The following is a 17,932-nucleotide window of genomic DNA, read 5'->3' as shown; positions in this document are numbered from 1 at the left end:
ATCCTTGGCTGTGAGCTGCTCTGTTACACAAAATGCAAACTGGAAGCACGTTGCCGCGTGTCATCTGGTAACTTGTCCTAACTGTCTTTTGCTAAATACACTTCAGGGCTTTTCCTTGCTGTCTTCAGGAGTTAATGTGGGAGTTGGAAGAAGAGATAGTGAATAACTTTGTCCTAAATTGTTCTAATTGTTTTATTTCTAGCTAACTTGCCTTGGGTTTTGTTGACTGTCATGTATTCTGTTTTTGTCCTGTGATAATTCTTCTACTTCATACGGAGAGAAATGCGCACTGTTTACTGACTGAAAAATGTATTTTAATATGAGAAATCATTTTCTTATTAAAAATGTTGCCTATGTTAAGGTTTGATTTGAAATATTTATTTGGTTTAAGGATCCTCTCTGTTCTTTTAGTATATTGTGTTTGTTCAGTGTTAGCGTTAACATTTATGCTATTGCAAAGTCTTGGGTTTTACTAACTGCAGTATAGTGCTCAGTACTCTTTTTGTCAGAGAATATTTTTTCAGTGAAATCACAAGAAGGGTCAGTGGCCTTACTTGTATCGGAAGCAGCTTTCTTTATTACCATTCAAATAAAGGAAAAGACTTATCTGAGCAATCTGTAACTAATTTCAAGTGCCAGTTGAACCTTTTTAACTTGGAAGAAGATGCAATAAGTGAGTCTTACAGGCTTTCATTTGACCTTTACTACTTTTTATTAAGAAAGTCATGGTGAATCAACAGTGATATACAGTTCAAGATAGAAAATAATGGGCTGTAGGTTCCCAAGTCTTTCTAGTACTTCGGAAACTTTACAATGTCTTCTAAGATTGCTGAACAACTTCTTGCCATGAGAAGGGGTTAGAGCCAGACTATTCTATAGAAGACAGCCAGGTCACTTTTAAGCTAGTATTTAGACAGGGATGGCTTAAGAGAATTTAACCATCTTTTTGATTTAAAATACGATGCTTTACTGTTGGCATGACTGGTTAGAATGTTCCGAACTGTTAGGTGTAAGTGAAATAGTTTTTTTTCACAAAAGTCTAAAATAGAAAATACTACATACCAACAAATACACATATCTGACAAAATAATAATCAGCTTGGTGTAATTTCCCTACAGTCTAATTCAGAATGTTTCATTATAGAAAACAAAATAGACTTAGAAAAAAATAGAAAACAAACGGTAAAGGATGGTAAAACATTTTAAAAACTTTTCTTTAAAATATTCAATATCCCAATATTTAAGAACTCTTCTTTCTTTTTTAAAATCAGTTTAAAAAGCTTTGACAAAATCCCTAAGCCTCTATACCAGATACTTTGTTTTATCATAGTCAGAACTTCCACAATGTATTGTTGCAAAATAGGTTAGTCTTGGAGCAAGTAAGCACTGTTTCTAACACTGGTGATTTTTCAGTTCCAGTTACCAGTACGAGTCAAGAACGTTTGACCAGAAGTTCATAGGGAAAGCAGACAGTTCCATTCAGAGGGTTGTAAATTGGTTCCAGTCTCCAAGAGAGTACTGTAGCTAATTGATACGACCTGGAAGTGGATAAAGTCCATATAGTAAGATYAACTTTTCTTTTAGGAATTGGACAAATATAACCTCCCTTAAAAAGAAGAAAAAAAGTGTCCCATGTAGACTACATTCCCTGTTTGTTATTTTATGATGGACATAGTTTCCTCAACTGAAGTGATAATGATTTTTCAGATTTCTACTGATTTGTGTAGCAGGTGCCTTAATTTATTAATGCCAGAAGAAGAGAGAGATTCAGTAACAGCAACAGCAAAAAAAGGATTCCTGGCTGCAACTGTATATCGGTCATTGCTTATCCAGTTATGTTGCTGTAAGTATTTGACCACCACTTGATATTGTTATACAAAATCTGTATTTAGAGATAGGTCTGCAAAAGAGCTTGTTATACTTGTAAAGATAGCAGAGTTATCACTATATATTAGTGGAATTATTACATTTAATAACAGCATTTCTCTTCATCTAAATATTTTTAAAATGTACTATGCAACAAAGATTAATACTCGCACTAGACAGACCTGGGTTTGGTATAGTATGTTTAAAGCAGCAAATACAGAACATCAAAGTTCTCTTCCAAACTTAATGTTTGGTTTTTAAAAGTTCAGCATTTAGCCTATGATTAGAGTATTAAGTTGATGCTCTTAAGGTTTATTGTGGTATCCGAGAGATCTGGACGCTTTCTTGAATACTGTTTAGAGAACAGCACAAATACTCTTCTGCCGGTCTATATTAAAAAAAAAAAAAAAAAAAAAATCTCATGCAGGAAGATTGGTGGTTTGCGGAGTCCTTCATTTTCTATAGTTGCGTGGAAATCGGGAAGTCTTTGCTTGGTTTGAGGTTTGACTCTTACAAAGTAAGTTCACGGAACGTGACCCGTGTAATAGAAGCTATTTAGATACTCAGCATTTCAGTGCCTAATTAAAAGAACACTTTTAGGAAGTCACTGAAAATAAATACATCCCAGTTACTGTACAAGTAGTGGTTTTAAAGTTTCTTATGCACCTTTTCTAACAACCCRTTACAAGCCTATGTTCTTCTCATCCTCTAACATCTCTTAACGAACAGTGACTGACAATTCTGTTAGACAGTGTAACAGCTAATAATGAACGTAGAATCTCCAGTAGCACCAGTMAAGAGAGTAAAGTTTCCTATTTATTTGAGATCTAGAGGGATGTGAACCTTGGTCTTCAAAGGTGAAAGGTTAGAGGATGCGTGTCTTGTTTACCTGTGCTTTTCAGAAAATGTTTTTCTTTAATCTGTTAAGCAGACACACCATTTTGTCCCATGGCCTACAATGGAATCAGTAATGATATGCTTAATTACTACCAAACCTCATATGAATGACTGATGTCAACGAACACGAAGTGTCAAAACACAGTTTGTCAGCTTGGAGGAATGCAGCAAGACAGTTTTTTCCCTTGTTTAATTGAAACATCTTTTCACAAGTGCTTTAATGTCTGCCTGATTTACACACAGGTTCACCGATAGGATAAAACCATATCGGATGGCTTTATTATGAATTTTGGACTAGTGTCCAATACGAAACTAGGTGTTTAAAATTATGAATGGAGAGATCCTACACTATCGTTGGATTTGAGAATATGAATCTGGTTCTTTTGGAGGTTATATTTTTTAAAAAAAAATACAGATATACAGAGTTAAAATCAACCTTTTTAACTGCTACTGATGACATTTTTAAGGCTTTTTTCTTTGCTGAAGCTATTAAATGTAGACATTCGCATGTCATTGCATACTGCAGAAAGTATTTGTGCTTATTTTTGTCATTGCTGCAAAACTGTTTTATATATTTCTCTACCAGGGTATGTGATTTGGTCACATTATGCTTGGACTCGTTCACAGACACAATAGGATGGAGAAGATAAAGCAACGCAGCTGGTAAACGTATTTAACATTGAATAGTTAGTCACACTTCTGGAGTTTTAATTGAATTACCTTTGACAGTGAACAGCAAACCTGGTGGGTGATCTACTAAATTAAGCTGATGAATGGGCTCCCTAAAATCAATTAGCATATAAGGCTGTGAGCATGAACACATCCTGTTGCTCTGCAGGGACCTGAGCAGGATTGGAATGACAGCAGCAAATGTGAGACAAAGTGAAAGCATGCATCTCCTGCCGCTGCTGACCTCTGCTACCAAACATGAAAGAAAAACAGGAGTCTAACAGGAGCTGAAAGAATCCGACAGTAAATCATTTGAGCTCTGTTTTGCTGAACTGATACAGGATGCTTCTAAACTGCTTGATTAATGCTGGGCAGTATATTAAAAGCAAGACATGGCGAAGTAAGAAGGCTACTGTGAAGTACCAGTTCTACATCAGGGCACCGAGCTGTAAGAAATAACATCTGTTTGCTTTTTATTTTTCAGATATTCAAGGTAGTGGGTAGCCAGTAGGACTTAGCTATCTTCTTTTATTTTGGTACAGGATGGGGTCCTGTCTGTAGCCCCAGAGAAGTGCTCAGTGTTTTGGATGGCTGTTTGTTATCTGAATAATCAACCTATCACAAAGTACAGGCTGGWGGTTACTCTGACCTTTGCCTCGTTGCAACCTGACTCCGTGCACCATTCAGCTAGAGCATGTAATGAGGTACAGATGCTATAGATAGGATAATCAAACACACAAAAAAAATTTGAGGGACTTTTAAGGTTGTGACAAACTGATAAAGGCAGAAAGCCCTTGCTTAGGGCTGCTATCTTCCTTTTTTAGGGGGTGAGTGGAAAGAGGGGTGCAGGAGGAACAAGCAGGGTTTGCTGTCATTTCATCTTTTTTTGCAGAAATGCTGGATGATCACTTCCACGGGAGTGAGTCTGCACATGCATGATTTGCTTTGACTGCTGAGCTGACTGAAGAACATTCATTCAGTTTGAGCTATACCAAATATGATTTTTTTTAAATTACCATTGTTATTGCTGAAATTATAAGGAAATACATTAAGTTTAACAAAGCCTATGCTGAAACTTCTTCAATAGCCCTTGGAGGCACTAGCATGGGAGACAGCAGTTCAAAGCCCTGCTTACTATGGAGGATTTCTTCTCCTATATCTACCTTTTCAGGCAAGTGCTGTGACTACCACATTATGGGATATTCTGAAGTTGATATAGGGCACAGTGAGGTTTTGCTTTCCTTGGCCTCATAAAAGGATAGCACAGCAGCATCCCATAATTATTTTTAGGCAAAGCAGTAGAGTTCCGGGCATGCTGATTTTCTTTTTTAATCAATTTTTTAATTTACTCATGTAGATTATTTGGCCTACCTGTCTGTCTGTATAAAAACAGAAATGATGTATTTTGCTCAGACATSCTTAAGTTGTGCTTTAATTAGTAAGAATCCTACTACAAGCAGTGAAATTACTTTTGAAGTAAAGGATATCAGAAACTGATATTTCAGTATTTCAGTTATCTGTCATCTTTCTGCTTTCTAGTGTTTTCTGTTGCCTTTTCCTTCAATCATACCAGATATTTCTGTTGTTTGTTCAGCCCCTGGAGATACATTTCTAATACTGTAAAAAGAAGGTAGATGTTAAGGAATTAAGCTGGCAGTGTTTTAGATGAGATAAAATTACTGAAATGGAAATGTTTATATCAAAATTTTATCAGATTTCTGTTTTAAAAATCCAAGTTTGATTGTCAAGAAACAAAGACTTATTTTAAAACTTTGCGTTTTCACAAATGTGAAGTCTCAGATGGAAGGAGTGGGGTTTGCTTTAACAATATGTAAGATTGTGGAACCTATATTTTTTTCAGCTTTGGGAACACCTACGTATTTTGATCTTTAAAGGAATCCCTCTGATTAAACTACTAGATACATGCAAACAAATTCAGGAATCAAGCTAAGCATTCAGYGAGTACTGAAGCTCAGGCTACAATATCTGAAACTAATTCCGTTTCTTGCAAAAATTACAGCGTTAATGAYGTAGATGCTTTCTTTCCTTCGATGTGCAGAAGATTGCCCTGAGGTGTGGATTCCAGGTGTGGTTCAGACTTGCACTGTGTGATTTTATTATCTGCTTTCCCTGGGTGATTCTCCACTTATCTTTTCCTTCAGTTWCTTAAAACGGTATTGGCACAGGGTCCCTGCTTTACTCGCAGCAGTCCGTTTGTTAGTCTGACCAGGACCGAGCAGTTGAAAAAAACCTTTAGAATTCGTATGAAAGAAACCAGAATGTTTCTCTTGTGTTATCCAAAAATTTATAAAGCTGAGTAAAATGCTATCTTTTCTGTAGCTTTTTCTTCCTTTTCTTTAATCATCCTTCAAATTTCTCCAGAGGATTTTGATTCTGTTAAATTGTGCTCACTCTAAACTATATGAAGTTCCTAGGGTCTATGACTCTATAAAATGATGCACGTTTTCATTCAGGAGTTTGACACTGCAAAAATATATGTAACAATTCATGTGAAATTGGGGTTCTTTATATGAGTTTTCAAAAGTTGCTCTCCTGTGCTGGCACAACCAAACCCTGAATATGAGCTTGGCTAAGGGGGGATGAATGTGAAAGAGAACAAAATGCAGACAAATGAGCACCTAAAGCTCTTTCTTCCTGTACAGGTGAGACACCCTCTTCTCCCTGCTCTCTCCAGAAGTGGGRCTCCCTGCCACCCTATTTGAATAGCCTGAGTGAGGTAAGAACAAGTCAACAGAGCAGGAAGCCCAGTCTCATACTGGGGTGCAGGACTGAGCGCCTGTGCCCTGCGCCGGGACCCTGCGGTGAACACAGCTCTCAGGTGCACCACGCAGTACAGTCGGAATAGACTACATGCACCTTATTGGCAGTGGGCAGGTGAGTTCAGCTGATACTGTGTCCTCAACCAAATCTGCTTATCTCATATTTTTCCATGAGTTCTGGGAAGCTGTTTATCTTTTTTTTTTTTTTTTTTTTTTTCCAGAATTAAGTACATCATCTCTTCTCACAAGGTAGGTGTCACTTTGCAGCACTGATGCATTGCTCTAGGAAAGCATAAGGCTAACAGGTCTGATTTAATAGTTACCAAGAGAGCTCACGAATGTGCCATTAGGAGGACACAGTTCTGACTGAATGTCATCTTGGACAATCCTATATCTGCATATCAGGAATGTATCTTATCCTAGACTGGCATTCCTGATGCTTCAGTGTGATCTTAATGCAGCTTTGATTGAAGTCAATTGGAATTCTCACATCAGTTTCAAATATGCAAAGGTTCATCTAATTCCCCAGGGCTTATGCAATGAGATTGTAGCACCATTGCCATTGTGGATGAATCTGAGCACTGATACCACACAGACTTTGCAGGGAAATAATTCTCAGTGGAGACTCTGGCATGGGAAGTGATTTATTATAGCCTCACACAGGGGATACTAATCTCACAGGAAACATTAGACTGCAATATCCCATAGTTTGTCTTGTTTTCTGAGCCCTCATAGCTGAGGTGAATATCTCAGGACAGGTGCTCATGTGAAACTGAGTATTTTAAATCTTACTGTATTAGGAGATGTTAGGAGAAGAGTATGGTGGTTGGGCCAGATCTAGAAAACTTCAGTCATGAACACGAAAGGTAATGGCACAAGTGCCATCAAATTTCTCAGGTTGGCAAGTCCTGGAGATATACCAGGTATAATTCCCAGAGTTTTATGACCRATTTGCAAATGTGATTTTTCTTTTTCTCTCTCTCTCTGTTACTCTACATGGAGAAGTGAGGGCAAAATTCTCAGCTTGTACAAATAGGTAGAATTCCCCTGGGTCCTTGGGCACTAACTAAAGTTCTGTTGTGAGGTTCTTATATCAACTACTTTGTGCATAATCAGTCAAACATATTTGGTATTTTAACTAGCTTGTAGCTGAGTAGCTGTTTACTGCATTTAAAAAGAAAAACTCAAACTCATGGACTGTGTCTAGCAGTGATTTCTGCCCTTTTGTTTCCGTCTCTCCTTTCATAGAAGGCAATTCTTTCTTCAACAGCCCCGAGGTTTCCATCTGRAACTCCAGTGCTTATGTCCAGCTGAATTCTGTCTCTGCAATGCCGGACACTGCTGTGTTGACAGCTGCACTGCAGAGTTCAACTTCAGACACACCCCTTGTGCGGCCCATTCACGTATTTGGCTTAAAAAAATGCATGAATAGGAACACAGATCCAAGTACCAGAATCAATCCCCTCAATAAGATTTCATGCATTTTTAAATGATATCTATCTTGATTTGAAAAACAAAAAGCAACCAAAAGACAACAACTAAAAACCTTTCCAGTCCACAAAGTGAGAAATGTGGCTTTAATTTAGACAACTAATAGCTTCCAGCTGAACCAGCCATTAAAAACAGTTGAAGAATTACAATGTAAATAGATTAATGCAGACAAAGCAACATGTGCACTATTCCATGTCGTCTTGTTACCTACAAAATGCTTCAGCAGTGACATACTGTTAGTCTAAGCCACTTGTTAGGTTCTGTGCTAATCAGCTAAAATTAAATAAACATGACTGATAAAAATGAATGTTGTGTTTGAAAATTGATGCACCAACAGAATTTACTCCAGGAGATAATTACAGATGATTAAGTAACAAAGAAATAATTCCTACAGCAAAAGGAAAAAAACCCACAGTGCAGAGAAGGGTCACTTCTTTGTGCGTCTTTCATTTCTTTTGGAGGGACAATTATAACCTACAGGAACTTTTACTAACAGGCAGCTGAAAGCAAGTAAAACATATAAAGAACCTTTCTATTCCTAAAGTATCTAGTAATACACTTTTCAAAAGCTGAAAAAGGCAGAAAGAGCGGTATTTTTCTCTTTGAAGCGTATATACCTGGATTTTTTTTTTGCCTCCAAAATCCACCTTCTTTCCACTCAAGGATTTTTTTTTTTTTTTTTAATAATTGAATCTTACTGCAACCCCAATGACATCCAAGCATTATGATGTTCTTCCATTCAGGTTCAGCTGAGGAGACGAAATAATTCTCTGATAAAAGTTCAAACATGCTTATGATTTATATGAAGCTGAGGCTTTTTTGCTGTTATTTGCTAGTTGGATGGACGGTGGGGTGAGCGCCCTGTTGGCTCGCATTCAGCCTCACATTTGCCAAAATCCCCAGGTCCTTCCTGGGGCTCTGCAGCTTGCCTGCTGCTCCCTAGGCCGGAGCAGGGCCGGGGCTTATCCTGCCCCTGCAGATCCTTGCACTGAAATAGGACTGAAAATAGTATGTCTGAAAGCCTAAGAAAAGCTGTGTTTCCCTCAAATAAAGAAGAGCTAGTTTTTTGCAATTTTTTTCTTCTCCGCAACCAATGTTGGTAGTAGCTTTATGGTAAACCATCCAAATGGTTGTCAGGATGGCAGAAATAAATAAGTGAAAGGCATCATTTGCAAACACAGGATTTAAATTACTAGAACAAAAGTCCCTCATTAGTCACAAGTGAACTTTATCATCACCTATAAGCTGAGCTGCTCGTCCTGGGAACGGTAATAAGATACCCACCGAGCTTACAGTCCGTCCATTTACGTAAACGCTCCCTTCAGATATGACACAGTGATAGCACCAAATTGATGGCAGATGCGTGGTGCAGAGCCGTGTGATCTCACTCGCTGTTTGCCTCTTCTATCAGCGACTGTTYCTCGGAGCTTGGCACGCAGCGTAACAAGCCGCATAGGATGTGAATAATCCTCCCCGGATTCTGCCGAGGCAGATCTCCTGCGCTTATCACAGCGGCGACAGTCAGTGCTTTGGCTGTCACTCTACTGAGTCAACACTTTGACGGGCTCCTGCAAGAAAGTTCGGCGGGAAGGCACGTGTTGCTGACGTGTTTTTAATGCCAGTGCTCGTGTGGAGGATGAAGAGGGGCTGTGTTTCGGGCACACTGGGTGGGCAGTGGCAGAAAGCTCCACACGCAATACAGCGGTTTTGAAGAACTTGCTGTGCAATTTTAACAAGCTGCCATCACSGTTCGCTTTTCTCCTTGATGCCTTTACAAGGCTTCCACGGGTCAGCATGTTACAGCAGAGGGGGTATAATGCCTCAATATTTTCTTGCAAGTACTTCAGGATCATTGATCTTGTATGTATGTTTACATACCTTAAATAGACAAATTCAGCCATATTTAGTGTATGTAATCTCAGTGAAGCCAAAGGTTTCCAGCTGCTTACAACAAGGTTGAAATTTGCTCAAGAACTTGGCTCCAGTGAAGTACTTAAAAGTATGCGTAGCTTATGTACAAAAATGTAAATTATTTGCTGTACTGGGATCCTGATATCACAGAATATTTGAGGTTGGCAGGAACCACTGGAGATCATATGGTCCAAACCTCTGCTCAAGCAGGGTCGCTTAGAGCAGGTTGCCCAGGAACGTGTATGCAAGGAAGATAAAATAGTGTACTTTTGGCATCAGATTTACTGGTGTATTTTAAGTATTTGTTAACTATAATAAGAAAACTCRGTAAAGATTTCAGTAGGCATAGTATTTCTGAATAGATGCACATATTGCTAAGAAAACCTGTTCAGAGAGCTGAGACCCTAACACACACAGGGAGTTTTTAACTGGTTGCATATTGATGTTTGCAGGAATTTATAAACCAGAAAGCATGCTTGCTCCAAGGGGAGAAAATGTTCCTTGCTGCTCTGAGTGCAGTAGATATGAAGTAGGTCACTTATCACATACTTGACTGTGATAAATGCAACTTTTGTCACAAGGAGCCATATAATTAAGTGAACTGCTCAACTGATCTTAACCCAGACATTTATACACAACTTTTTATGTATTTTCTTTAGCACGTTTATGTCCTTTAGCGTATCACCAAAACTCATATTCAAGTTGAGATTAGCCCAAACTAAATGAAAATCACTTGGGGTGTCAGGGCCAGGAATAGAATTATTCTTTATATTGAACTGAAATATTAGAAGCTCACTTCTGAATTATCCTCCAAGTTACTGAGATATAATTGAGATTAAAATTGGTCCACTATTTTTGGTACAGCCTAGACTGTTACAAGCCTTATTCCCATTTGTGCCTGTGGAAATCCCAACCTATCATCTTAAATTCTGCCTRGCCCGGTACAACTAGTAGTCGGCATGTTCAGGATGAAGAATGCCTTGCTGTCTCGTTCCTTCCAAAATAATGATAAATGACAGCTAGTAGAAATTATAGCTGACTGTTGATTTTTGCCGGCCAGATGCCAGTTGTGTAAGAAGGGGGTTTTCTCCCCGGCCGCTGATTGACGCGCGGGGTCAGAATGTGGAAAGCATTTGTTGGACCCTGTCAGATCACAGCGAGCTGCTGACAGCTTGCTCTACAGTTCGCTTCCTTCCCGCACCGGCCAGATTTATGCTGCAAATCTGAAGGTGCTAATTAAGCTTTATTTCGCAGAGGAATCATTTAGAACATCCTGGGGGAAAAAAAAATACTACGATGTATTCCTTTAAATCTAAGCTTTATTCTGCAAGTGTTATCTAGAGGATGGGTGGCTGCATTCCTGCTGAGGAATGACTAGCAGTGCTTCATAATGCTTTTATGAAAATACACCRTAAAACCTCGCTATAAAGCAAAGTTTGTGTGATTTGGCGTTCCTCAAGCCACTGTGATACAGCAGCAAGCACCATCTCTCAGCAGATCAGCCATCAGCTCTGGAAGTTGCTTATTGACCAGGATAGGAGATACTGGGATGTGTCTGATGCAACWTCAGTGTCTTGTGCTGCTTCTGGCCTGGCTAAGGGACAGCGGTGGAATTTGGTAGTCTTGGTTTCTTGTCTAAATGCAGTTTAGAAAGTGCCAAAAGATATGCAAAGGCAGGGCTATGCGTACCCTCACAGCTCTCCCAGGTTGGCAGAAAAGCCACAAAAACGCATCTCTCAGGGAAACCAGTGAAGAGTTTTTCCTGTCTCTGATGATAGCTGCTGGAAACGGCCCAGCCCTGGCATGAGGAAAATCAACCGAGCTTCCGAAAAATACGCAGGTGTGTTAAGGTCAGTGTGGTGCTTATATACTACACGAAAAAGGTGTAGGGAACCACCCSAAAGAGCTAAAGCTGTGTACTAATGGTTATTGCAGCTCCCGTTGCAGACTGGTGTCTTTGCAGATGTTTTGCTGTTAGTAGCAGCAATTAAACAAGAAGTTAATTTAATATTTATAATATTAATAACTCACAGAGATCAAACTTTTTTCTCTCCTAGTTATTTGGTGCATTAAAAAGCTAAAATACTGTGATATGTTGTGAAACAGCAGCTTTATGTATAATAATATAATTGATTATCTTTATATATTGAGCATTGTTTGGACAGCAAGATGCACTTGAGCGTGCATGGGTGGTGAGCTGCTTTTGGGTTATTCTCCAGTGGAGGCGATCGAGGCCAAGACCTGCTGAGGGTAACGCGGGGCACCGTCAGCTAGATCAACAGCAGCGCTAACGAACGCTGCGACGCTCCAACGTAAAACCCCGGTGTGACACAGAGCCTGGCAGGAGGCTTCTCCCGCGGGGACATCAGTCCTTCCACGCTGCCAAGAGCTTCAGGGCAAGGGCAGAGCCCAACAAGCAGCCAAAAAGCATCTGCGCGCTCGCTTTTATCAACATTTGGTGGAAAATCCCCCAGGGAAGGTACCTTGCTGCTTTCCTGTGGTCCAGAGAGCTCTTCCAGAAAACAGGGAATTTCAGGGAGCTCAAGAACAATAATTTCCGTGGACATCTTTGCCCCAAATCGTGACACCCTGTATGTTTTTCCAAATAGTTGARATTAAACATAGCACGTGGCTCCATGTTTCCACGAAGCTCCCTGAGGTTAGCAGGAGTTTTTAAAGTTTTGGGAGAAGGCCCCCCCGGGCCGCGTGTCGGGAGGGCTCCGCCGCGGCGTGCGCCTTCCCCCGACACGCGTTTGCCAAGCTGTCACTTAACCTTTCTGACCGYTAATTCGTTAGCAGATTTGCAGCGGGCCAGGCGGAGGGGGAAGAGCACTGCCCGCCGGCCAGCGGTGTCGGCGTGCGTCCCTTCTCCGAGCCCCTTTCGGCTCCGTGCCGGCCGCTCGGCAAAGGCGCCAGCCGGGCCGGCGGGAGCTGTCGGCGTTGGGCACGTGCAAGATGCGGGGAGAAGGGGCCATCTCAAAAAACCACGGGAAGATGAGGAGAMAGGTGGTAATGGTCCCGGCGCAATAGCCTGGGACTCTGCAAGCCTGAAAATATCCAAAATACGAGCTTTGAAAATAGGCGGTGTGTTAGGTATCGCGCTCCTGGTGGTGGAGCTGGTGTAGCAGCTGGCGGTCTCTGCTTGCCAGGAAGGATTTTTAATTTTCTAGCTGGCTTCTGCGTTTTTTTCCTCTATTCTTCCATGCAGAGCGACTTCTAGAAAAACTTCCCTGCTYTTTGGAAAAAACGAAGCTGAAACCTGGAGAGCGGACAGAAAGCAGAGTGCGAAGGCCCAGGTGGCTGTGGAGAAAGGCAGGGCTGCGTCTCCCCGAGGGCAGGACGGCTGCTCTGCGTGGCTGCAGCGGACCGCGGCTCCGCYGGGACCGCGGCGGCTGAGGGAACGGGAAACGGAGAAACACCCTCTCCCGCCCGCGGCGCCCGGCGGTCGGGACCCGCGCAGGGCGGGAGCGAGAGCTGCGATGCCCGCGCAGACCCCCCGGGGACGGGAGTTGACCTCGGGGCTGCGCCCGGAGCAAACCGAAAGCAGAAGAGCGGTGAAAAAAAAAAAACCCCACAGCGAAGCGAGGAGAGGCAGGGCCGCCAGAACGCCGCGATGGCCGAGATCCCGCCGAACGTTGTCGGCGTCTACGGGTTGCTGCAAAAACAGAGCGACCAAATGGCAGCCCTTCGCTGCGGGTCACCGACCCCCAGCGCGGCGGCCTGCCGCAGTCTCCGGTCCAGGCTGAAGCTGCCGCGACGGTGCTCCAAGGGTCCCGGCCTCCGCGGTCCTGCGCCTCTGGTGCCGCTCGTGCGACGGCTTTTTAAAGCTGCGGTTGTGCGCCCAAGTGCTGAGAGCGCCTCCTTCCTGCGCCCGCAGCCCCCGGGTCTGCAGGTGCAAAGCCTGTGGACCGGAGAGACACGCGTCTCTGCTCTTGTGTGTCACGGGAGGCAAAAATCTGCTGCAAAGAGTCGATCTGGGGAGCCAAAATCAATAAACATTCACTTCAAGCCTGTGTTTCAACACAAAGAAAAGTGCCTCTTGCTTAGGCTTTCAACAAATTGATTTTAGCTCTTACTTGCTATTACTGTAAACAATTACCTTTCCATACAGCCAGGGCACAAGAATCAGTATTTTATTATCATATTGCTCCTGTTATTTAAACGAAAACGTTCATTAGTGCAATATGCTCCGGATGCCGGGAGAGGGGGAAGAGAGCAACGGAGCCGGGAACAACTCACCAAACTACGAGATAACGAACGCGAACGGGAACGAAACGCTTCGTGGACTGACCGATTCCGGCGAGGGCTGGCAGTTTTTCCTGGCGCTTTGGCGAAAGCAGAGCCGGTCGGTGGCGTTCGCCCGGCGCCCGAGGAGGCGAGGACCGGGCGCAGCGGTGCCGGCTGCGCGCGCCGGCGCCCGCCGTGTTTTGCAGCGTCGGCGTGAACCGCGAGAGCGGGGTGATTGGCATGTGTCTGTTGAAGGCGAAGTATCCCGTTTCAAGGAAAATACGTGTCAGGTGCACGTGTTGGAAACAGAGCACTTATACGCTGCAGAATTAACAACCTTAAATAATTTGATTTAATTCAATTTATCCATCAGTGCAAACAAGCAAAATGTATGTTCTGTCGAGATGATTAAATGCGATGGGGTCGTCTTATTTTACCTTTTTTTTTTTTTTTGAAAGCGCTGAAAAATACCAAAGGCATGACCAACGAATTAATATGCAGCTTATAAACACGCTGCAGGGAGAAGTCAAAGGGAAGCAAACAAGAACCAAAATAGATTTATCTCAAAATGCTCCGTGAAGCCAAGGAATCCGCTGATGTAAACACAGTAATTGAGACTGGCCACATGAAACAAAGCTGCGCTTTCAGTGGCACCTGGGAATGGCGAGATGGAAGTAATTCCTCTTTAATGAAGATATTGTTATGTGTTTGAGGCTTTCGACAGAGCAGCAATCTCCGCTGCCTGGGAAAAGAGCGGATTAAGTTACAGCTCGGTTCTGCTGGATGAGAAACGAGATGTTTTAAGCAAAACCTTAGCTTTCATTATCTGTTTAATGCGTTGCACGCCATTTGTGGCATAAACATTTCCAGTTCATTTTAATTTCATATCGTAGCAGACCAATAAGGACAGGACGGTTATTGGTCGCAGCTGCGCGAATGTGGCAAACGGAACTTGAAGAATTATTCTGTCACGGAGACCGAGCCAGATATTACTGTTTTTTTCCCTTACAGTCTTGCCAACAGTTAAATATGGGATTTTATTAGAAATATTTGTGTAATTAAAATCTATATTCTTGAAAGCCTTGATGGTAGCAGGGATTAAGCCGGAATATCGCATTTATATTCAGATGTTGTCGGTTTGTAACACGATGATGCCGGCTGTGATTTATAAAGGGAAAGAGAAGGTCGCTTTGAGCTTCAGTCTTCCCCTTTAAAATTTAAGTAGCTTTGAAATACGTGGTGAACTGAATCATTTAAAAGAATAATTTTTTTAGGAAGCAGCAGCTTCCATAGTCTGTGCAAAATTAAATTTGGTTAGAGAAGGCGGTTAGTGTTACGGTCTGGGGGACCGGTGCGTTTTGAGATTGGCCAACAAGCTTCATTCAACGCTCATAAAATCCGGGCGTCCTATAACCGCGTTTTCGCCCGCTGTCCGGCCGCTTGGTGGAATCGCCCCTTTCAGCACTGGTTTTCTTGTGGCTTCCAGCTGCTTTTTGGAGCCGCYGCCTCGGAGCAGCGTGGCCATTCCCGGAGCCCGGAGCACCCGGCGAGCAAATCCCGGCGGAGACGGGGACGTTTGCACTCTTTCCAAAACCGAATGAAACACCCTTGGCAAAAAGCAGACTCAACAACTACCCAGAGCCGCTTTTCTTCTTTTCTTTTCTTTTTTTCTGCAGCTTTGTCCAGTAATAAACAACTGCTTCAATCCACTGCGCTGATCAAAAGAAACGTTTTAATCAGTCCCAGGCAAAATATCATGCTATTATGTTATCACTGGAGCAAATCATCGAAAATACAAAACAAAAATATCCGTTTAATGTGCTCCAGATCAGGAATGTCTTGAAGAAACTTGCTTTCCTCACAGGTGCGCTCTATTTTAAGAGCAAAGACAGAAGAATTACAAGGCCTGGGCCGCGCCGGGGCCGCGCAGCCGGCAAAGCCGAGACGCCCGGAGCAAAACCAGCCCGGCAGAACCGGGCAGAGCGCTCCGCTCTACTCCGCGTGCGTTCTCATTAGTTTTTTKAAACTGGCAAATTACCTTAAAGCCATTTGTCCGTGTTTTCACCTGCTGCGGAGCAAATCCCCTTCGCGGCGAGGCCTCCGCGTTTCTCTCCCGCGATGAGAGAAGGAGTCGTTATTTCTGAGCTGAACGTTTCGGTGCTCTTTGGATGGGCTACCAGGGCTTTTCCTGGCTCCGGCCCCGGAGGGGGACAGGGCAAAGAGGAAGRGTGCGGGCTCTTTCCTTCCCGGCTGGGAAGGAGTTTTCCAAGCGAGCCCRGTGCCCAAGCAGGGCCTGGATCCCAGGGGGTTGTTTCGGACGAGCGAGCAGCGAGGGCGGCAGGCTCTTCGGCGGTGGCCCGGGTGGTCTGCACGGCCGGTGTCTCCTCTCGGCAGAGACCATCCCACCACGAAGAGGGAAGAAAGGAGGCAAGCGAGCGTGTCCGGGGCGCTCCTCGYGCGCGGCTCCGGCGCTTTGCGAAAACGCCGTTGCGGTGGCGTGTGGTGGGACGGGCTGCGTCCGCGACACTCTTTTGGTGATGGTTTTGAAGGTGCTCGCACACCTTGCGGACACGGCGGCGACTGGCTCGGCTCTCCCGTCTCWTCCCCCTCACCCTCCCCCTTGGGAAGCAACTGGTGAGCGTGAAGCTTAACGCAACGTGACTCAAACGCAGTTTATCCCGAAAAAAGCGGGTCTTATTGCAATTCATTGCGGAATGATTCTCAGTACAGACGATCCAGGGCATTTTCAGAAGATCAGGAAGCCTTTGGGGTGCCTGTCATTGCTGTAGCTAGAGACATGTTGTCGTTGACTCCATGCAACCTGCCCTGGACAGCAGAGGTATCTGTTGTCTCCTCTGAAAAAAATAGACCTTCATCACAGCCGGGTCTCGTTCCAGTTCTCTGCTCTGTTCTGCGCCCAGAAGATCTCTCCAGTAAAATTCCTTCTTTTTATGGGCCATGGCTCCAGCTGCATGAATGATATTGAAAACCCAGTTTTGAGAGCAGCTATATTTTTATCATTTGCTAAGCTCTAGTTTTGAGCGGTATGCAGCAGCTGTCTTGGCAACCAGACAATCCGGCAACCGTGGTCTTCTGGATCAACAGGCAATAGGAAGCGCTGGCCAAACGCGCCTTTTGCGTGTGCCGAGTGGGGGAATTCTAGCTTTTCAAATGTTCTTTCAGGTTTCAAAGTGCTGAGAATAGCTGGCCAGAAGAAGACAGGTGTATGTTGGCCCAYGGCGCTCTCAGACACTGGATCAAATGATTTTTTTCAAAAATCATTTTAGAAAATTTGAATGTATGCTTGGGAAGGAACAACTGCAGAAATGACTGAATGTTCTGACTTGCCTTTATCCAAGTGAAGTCTTTCCTCTCCTCTGTTTGAAATACCTTTTGTTCAATATTTTAAAATTTGCCATTCCGTTATCAAAAATGCCCAAATCAGAAGAATATGAAAAATGACAGTATTTGCAAAACAAAAGGAACTTTGAAATGTTGCTCTTTATTTGAGTTTGAAACAAAGTTTGGGGGGCTTGCTTTACTTTTCCTTTGTTTTAATCTTGAAAATCTCCAGGAAATAGAATTATATTTGTTCTACCMGTCTACTGCTCACTTAAATTCTGGTAGTATTGAGAATTTAGGGAAAAGGGACCGATGTTATCTGTTRGAACAGCCCAGATAGAGACATTATTCTGTTTTTATGAAAGCCAAAGGCGGAATTCACATTTATTTGAGTTKCTGCAGAATCTGGCTTATATCTGGGACGTTACAACATATTGTTTCAATCTATATTTTTATTAGCAATATTGATAACGTTAGAAGAAATATGATACAGRAAATAGCTTATCAACTTCAATTAATTTTATGGCAGGACTTTTAATGAAGATAAAACAAGAATTCAGCAAATGGCTGAATCTAAAAATGTTGTCACTAAATGGAGAGGAGAGAAAAGTGGAGGAAATTTGAGCCCTAGCTGCACGTTCTGAACTGAATAGCTGGATATTCATAAGGATTTTTCCTCAAGCCATGTGAGGCTGGTGCCCTCGGCCTGCTGCCCATGCCCAGCCGGGGYGCCTGGTCTGCAGAAGTCTT

Source organism: Rhea americana, unplaced genomic scaffold (assembly GCF_003343005.1).
Source record: "Rhea americana isolate MKP2758 unplaced genomic scaffold, rheAme1 scaffold_125, whole genome shotgun sequence".
NCBI classification, from domain to species: domain Eukaryota; kingdom Metazoa; phylum Chordata; class Aves; order Rheiformes; family Rheidae; genus Rhea; species Rhea americana.
Note: the sequence above shows the minus strand (reverse complement) of the source record.